Source organism: Hypanus sabinus, chromosome 31, assembly GCF_030144855.1.
Source record: "Hypanus sabinus isolate sHypSab1 chromosome 31, sHypSab1.hap1, whole genome shotgun sequence".
Lineage (NCBI taxonomy): Eukaryota > Metazoa > Chordata > Chondrichthyes > Myliobatiformes > Dasyatidae > Hypanus > Hypanus sabinus.
In genome coordinates this window covers 9,552,225-9,557,824 of record NC_082736.1, presented here as the reverse complement: position 1 = coordinate 9,557,824, position 5,600 = coordinate 9,552,225, and the positions used below count along the sequence as shown (strand labels likewise).

General features: G+C 44.4%; 1 non-coding gene across 1 annotated transcript; it reads right to left on the bottom strand.

Annotated features, from left to right (window-relative positions):
• Positions 1–5,290: 5,290 nt before the first annotated feature.
• Positions 5,291–5,362, bottom strand: trnad-guc (transfer RNA aspartic acid (anticodon GUC)). Its single transcript has one exon. It is a non-coding gene; the product is annotated as a tRNA-Asp (tRNA).
• Positions 5,363–5,600: the final 238 nt, after the last annotated feature.

Sequence of the window (5,600 nt, the reverse complement as noted above, 5' to 3'; positions counted from 1 at the left end):
AGAAACCACAATAACCTACTGGAGGCCAAATGGGGGTGAAGGAGGTTCGGGCAAGGTTGAGTCAGTTTTTAACTTAGGTAACAATGTTAGAACTGTGAAGGGAGCACTGGACTGAAATGCCCAAATAAATTACACTTCCCAATGGAACTGTTTTGAACGATGGCATTAAATTTCTTGTAATGGACTGTATGAATCCTCATTTTGAAGCTGCATCATGAGGATGAGAGTGAAGTCTATTAGTGTAACTACGGGGCAATGTTGTCAGATGTCGGTAAAAGTACATATAAGTCATCAGTGATAACACAACTTATGTTGATGGCACTTACAGAGTCGGCTGGCAGGCCTACTGTATTGAATTTCCCAGGGTATCCCCTTTCCATATAAATGGTGTCTCTAGTCTGAACAAACGCTGTCAAGGGGTTATTATAATTTGACTTATGCAGTCCCAAATGCACACTATCTACCAGCGTTGAAGGATGAATTAGACTGAGCAAAGTTACTGGGTTGTAGTGTTTCTGTTTTGGGGACCTACCAGACGGACTCGTGAGAGCATAGGTACAGCCCTAATGTAGCAGTAATTGAATAACAGCGCTTGATTTTCAAATCTGAAAATCAATCAGATTTCTAACAAAATGCCAGAAAGCTGCAAAATCGCCTCTCAAAACTAAACAGCATTAAACTGAGGTTGACACTGAGATTGGACCCTCGACTTGGAAGAGGAGGAGGGAAGAAAAAAGAGCGGTAGTGATAGGGGATTCTATAGTTAGCGGGGCAGATAGGAGATTTTGTTGGGAAGATCGGGAGTCTCGGATGGTACGTTGCCTCTCTGGTGCCGGGGTCCGGAACATCTCAGATCGGGTGCAGGATATTCTCGAGAGGGAGTGCAAGAACCCGGATTTTGTGGACGTGGGTAGGTTGAGTGAGGGAGTCCTGCGTAGTGAGTTCAGGGAGTTAGGTGCAAAGATGAAGAGCAGGACCTCCAGGGTAACAATCTCACGATTGCTACCTGTGCCACGTGCGAGTGAGGCAAGGAACAGAAGGATTATACAGATTAATACGTGGCTGAGAGGATGGTGCAGGAAGTAGGGCTTCAGGTTTTTTTTTGATAATTGGGCTGCTTTCCAGGGAAGGTGGGATGCGTTCCGACGGGTACTAACATTGGAGCGGTACTAACATTTTTGCAGGGACGTTTGCTAGTGCTTATCCGGGGGGGGGTGGTTTAAAATATATTTTCAGGGGGCAGGGATCCAGAATGAGAGAGAGGACAGCGAGATGAAGAATAAATGATAGGTGGGGACTACACGGTTCCGGAATATTAAGTGTGTAGTATAGAAAGGTAAGGCGGAACAAGTGATAAGGAGGACACATGTACAGACGGAAGGTCTGACGGAACGTAGTTAAATGTGGAGAACGAATAAGTAAATTTAGGAAGAACAACAACATTCAATGGGCGTATAGCCCGATGGGAGTTGTTTTAAACATAATAGGCAGCGATTTAAACAGAGAGAGGTGAAATAGGCTAAAAATTCGATATCTGAGTGCACGAAGTGTTAGAAATAAGGAGGATGAGCTTGCAGCTCAGGTGCGAATGGGTAATTGTGATGTTGTTGGTACAACGGAGACATGGCTCCAAGGAGATCAGACCTGGGAAATGAATGTATAAGGGTTTACGTGCTATCGTAGGGACAGAAATGTGGGCAGAGGGTGTCGGGTGGCCCTGCTGGTGAGGAACGAGATTCAGTCCTTTGCAAGAGGGTACATAGGATCCGGAGACGTAGAGTCTGTATGTATAGAACTGAGGAACAGTAAGGGCAAAATGACCCTAGTGGGTGCTGTCTAGAGGCCACCAAGCAGTAGCATCGATATTGGGTGCAAGTTAAATACGGAGTTAACATTGGCATGTGGCAAAGTTAATGTCGCAGTAGTTATGGGGTATTTCAACATGCAGGTGAACTGGGAGAATCAGGTTAGTGCTGGACCCCAGGATAGGAAGTTTGTAGAGTGCCTACGGGATGTATTCTTGGAACAGCTTGTAAGAGAGCCGACCAGGGACAAGGCTATTCTGGATTTAGTGTTGTGTAATGAACAGAATTTGATTAGTGATCTTGAAATAAATTAGCCATTAGAAGATAATGACCAAAATACGATAAGTTGTTATCTGCAATTTGAGAAGGATAAGAGCAGATCGGAGGTGTCAGTGTTGCCGTTGAACAAAGAAGACTATGGAGCCATGAGGGAGGAGCTGGCTAAAGTTAAATGGACGGATATCCTAGCAGAAAAGTCTGTGGAACAGCAATGGCAGGTATTCTTGTGAATGATGCACAAGGTACATAGTCAGTTCATCCCCCGGAGTATTCGAAGGGGGGAAAGGGGCCACAGTGGTTGCAAAGGAAGTCAGAGATTGCATAGCATTAAAAAAAGGAAGTATGACAGAGCTAAGATGAGTGGGAGGGCAGAGGATTGGGAAATTCTTAAGGAACATCAGTACTTAACTAAAATGTCAATAAGGGGAGAAAAAACAAGGATACGACCGCAAGCTAGCCAGGAATATAAAGGAGGATAGCAAAACCCTTTTTTTTTTAGATATGTGAAGAGAAAGAAAATAGTTAAAAACAATGTTGGGCACTGGAAAAATGAGTTGGGTGAAATTGTTATGGGAAGCAGAGAAATGGCAGAAGAATTTAATAAGTACTTTAGATTTGCCTTCACTAGGGAAGACGCAAGCAATCTCCCAAATGTATGGATGGGTCAAGGGCTTAGGGCAACAGAGGAAATGAAACAGATTGAAATTAGGAAGGAAACGGTGATGGGTAGACTGATGGGACTGAAGGCTGACGGATCCCCAGGTCCAGATGGTCTGCATTCTAGGGGACTATAGGAGGTGGTTCTGGAAGTTGAGGATGCATTGGTAATCATTTTCCAATGTTCCTTAGATTCAGGATCATTTCCGGAGGTTTGGAGAATGGCTAATGTTATCCCACTTTTTAAGAAAGGAGGGAGGGAGAAAACAGAGAACTATCGTCCTCTCAGCCTAACATCAGTAGTGGGGAAGATGCTAGAGTCCATTATTAAAGATGAAATAGTGGCACATCTAGATAGCAGTGATAGGATTGGGCCGAGCCAGCATTTGATTTACCTAGGGCAAATCATGCTTGACTAATCTATTGAAGTTTTTTGAGGATGTACCCAGGAAGTTAAACAAGGGAGATCCTGTGGATGCAGTGTACATCAATTTCAGAAGGCACTTAATAAGGTCCCACATAGGAGATTGGTGGATAAAATCAGAACTCGTAGCATTGGGGATAAGATATTGACTTGGATAGAAAATTGGTCGGCAGATAGTAAGCAAAGGGTAACGGTGAATGGGTGTTTCACGGAATGGCAGGTTGAGTGCCACAGGGCTCGGTATTGGGACCACAGCTGTTTACGATTTACATCTACGATTCAGAAGAAGGGATTGAGAATAACATCAGCAAGTATGCTGATGATGCTAAGCTGGATGGCAGTGTGACATGTGATGAGGATGTTAGGAGAATTTAGGGTGACTTGGATAATCTGAGTGAGAGGGCAGATACTTGGCAGATGACGTTTAATGTGAATAAGTGAAGTTATCCACTTTGAGAGTAAGAACAGGAAGGCAGATTATTATCTGAACAATGTAGAGTTAGGTAAAGGAGAAATACAAAGAGACCTAGGAGTCCTTGTTCATCAGTTAATGAAGGTGAATGAGCAAGTGCAACAGGCAGTGAAGAGGTCTAATGGAATGTTGGTCTTTACTACAAAGGGAATTGAGCACATGAGCAAGGAGATCCTGTTGCATTTGTACAGAGCCCTGGTGAGACAATACCTGGAGTATTGTGTATAGTTTTGGTCTCCAGGGTTAAGGAAGGACATCCTGACTGTAGAGGAATTGCAGCGTAGATTCACAAGGTTAATTCCTGGGATGTCCGGACGGTCTTACGCAGGGAAGTTAGGGAGACTGGGCATGTTCACGCTGGAATTAAGGAGATTGAGAGGGGATCTGATTGCAACATAAGGTTATTATTGGATTGGACAAGATAGAGGCAGGAAATATGTTCCAGATGCTGGAAAAGTCCACGACCAGAGGGCATGGTTTGAGAATAAGCGGTAGGTCATTTAGGAGCGAGTTAAGGAAAACCTTATTCTCCCAGAGAGTTGTTGGGGTCTGGAATGCGCTGCCTCGGAAGGCAGTGGAGACTAATTCTCTGGATGCTTTCAAAAAGGAGCTAGATTGGTATCTTGTGGATAGGGGAATCAAGGGATAAGGGGACAAGGAAGGAACCGGGTGTTGATGTAAATGATCAGCCATGATCTCAGAATGGAGGTGCAGGCTCGAAGAGCCGAATGGTCTACTCCTGCACCTACTGTCTATTGTCTATTGTCTAAACGTTCTGTTGGCTGAGCGCGGAATTAGTTGTGCCATCACTGGCCTGCAATGACCCACAACCATCTTTGATTTATCTGAGAACATCACCGACTGTAGCCATTGCAAATCCTGTTAGAATCCCTGCTGGAAGTTTGATAACACCAGCAACTTTAATTGCTGATATTGAACGTTGTGTTAATTGTTTGCCTGAGGGCACTCTGTGGAGTGATGACCCAAAGCACGTCTGCCTAATTATTGATCAACAACCCTGCTCTTCAGGATAGTCGATGACAGGATCACTGAGGATACCTTAATTCTCAGGGCAGTTCAACTGCAGCCACAAGGCATGTTGTCCGTTACAGAACGGAAGGGAAGTGGGATGAGCTGCAGCAAGTCAAGTTAACCTAGCACCTCGGCAAGGATGTTCACAGACAGTCTGCAGTCAACCTCGGCAAGAAAGTTCTTTGTCAAGTCTGATTTTCCTTTGCACAGCAGGGGCCTGGAGTCATTATGCGTTCCAAACAAGATGAGGATGCAAGTAAAGCGTTCAAGGGTGGCAGTTAATGTTGGTCAGTTATTTTGCTAACGTGATGAGGCCATGAGAGAGTTGATAGATGACAACACAAGCCACGGTTTAGTGTGGTCGGGGTGATGGACTCAGTCGTTGAGTGTAACAACGGACGGTGCGGGATACAGATTCTCCCAGGGAGATTCGAAGAAACAGTCTCAACGGAACGTTTCTTTCTTCTTGGAAGACTCTACCGTTCTGCACTTAGAGTAAAAAGAGACATTCCACCTTCCCATTGTCCATGAACTGATCACTTCAATGCCAAATTACTTGTTCAATTTTATTTGCCTTTTTTAGACAATATTCTTCTTGAAGAGGAGCTGTAAAATCAGCGTTTCCCCGTCGGGGAATTGAACCCCGGTCTCCCGCGTGACAGGCCGGGATACTAACCACTATACTAACGAGGAACCGCTGTTGGTTCATCATGACAAAAACATGAAAGAGCACAAGGGAGTGAACAGAATTACGTTGATGTTTGTTCACTGCAATACCTCAGTCAGTTTCTTCATGTCCTTCCCACAGAAGTGTCTCAGTTTCCTCCTGCTTTTCAGTCACCGATTGTTTTCAAGGTTTAGCGAAAGGAACACTCATTCGAACCTAACGCCGTGTTGTTCAACAGATCATTTATATATTCTGGTTTTGTAA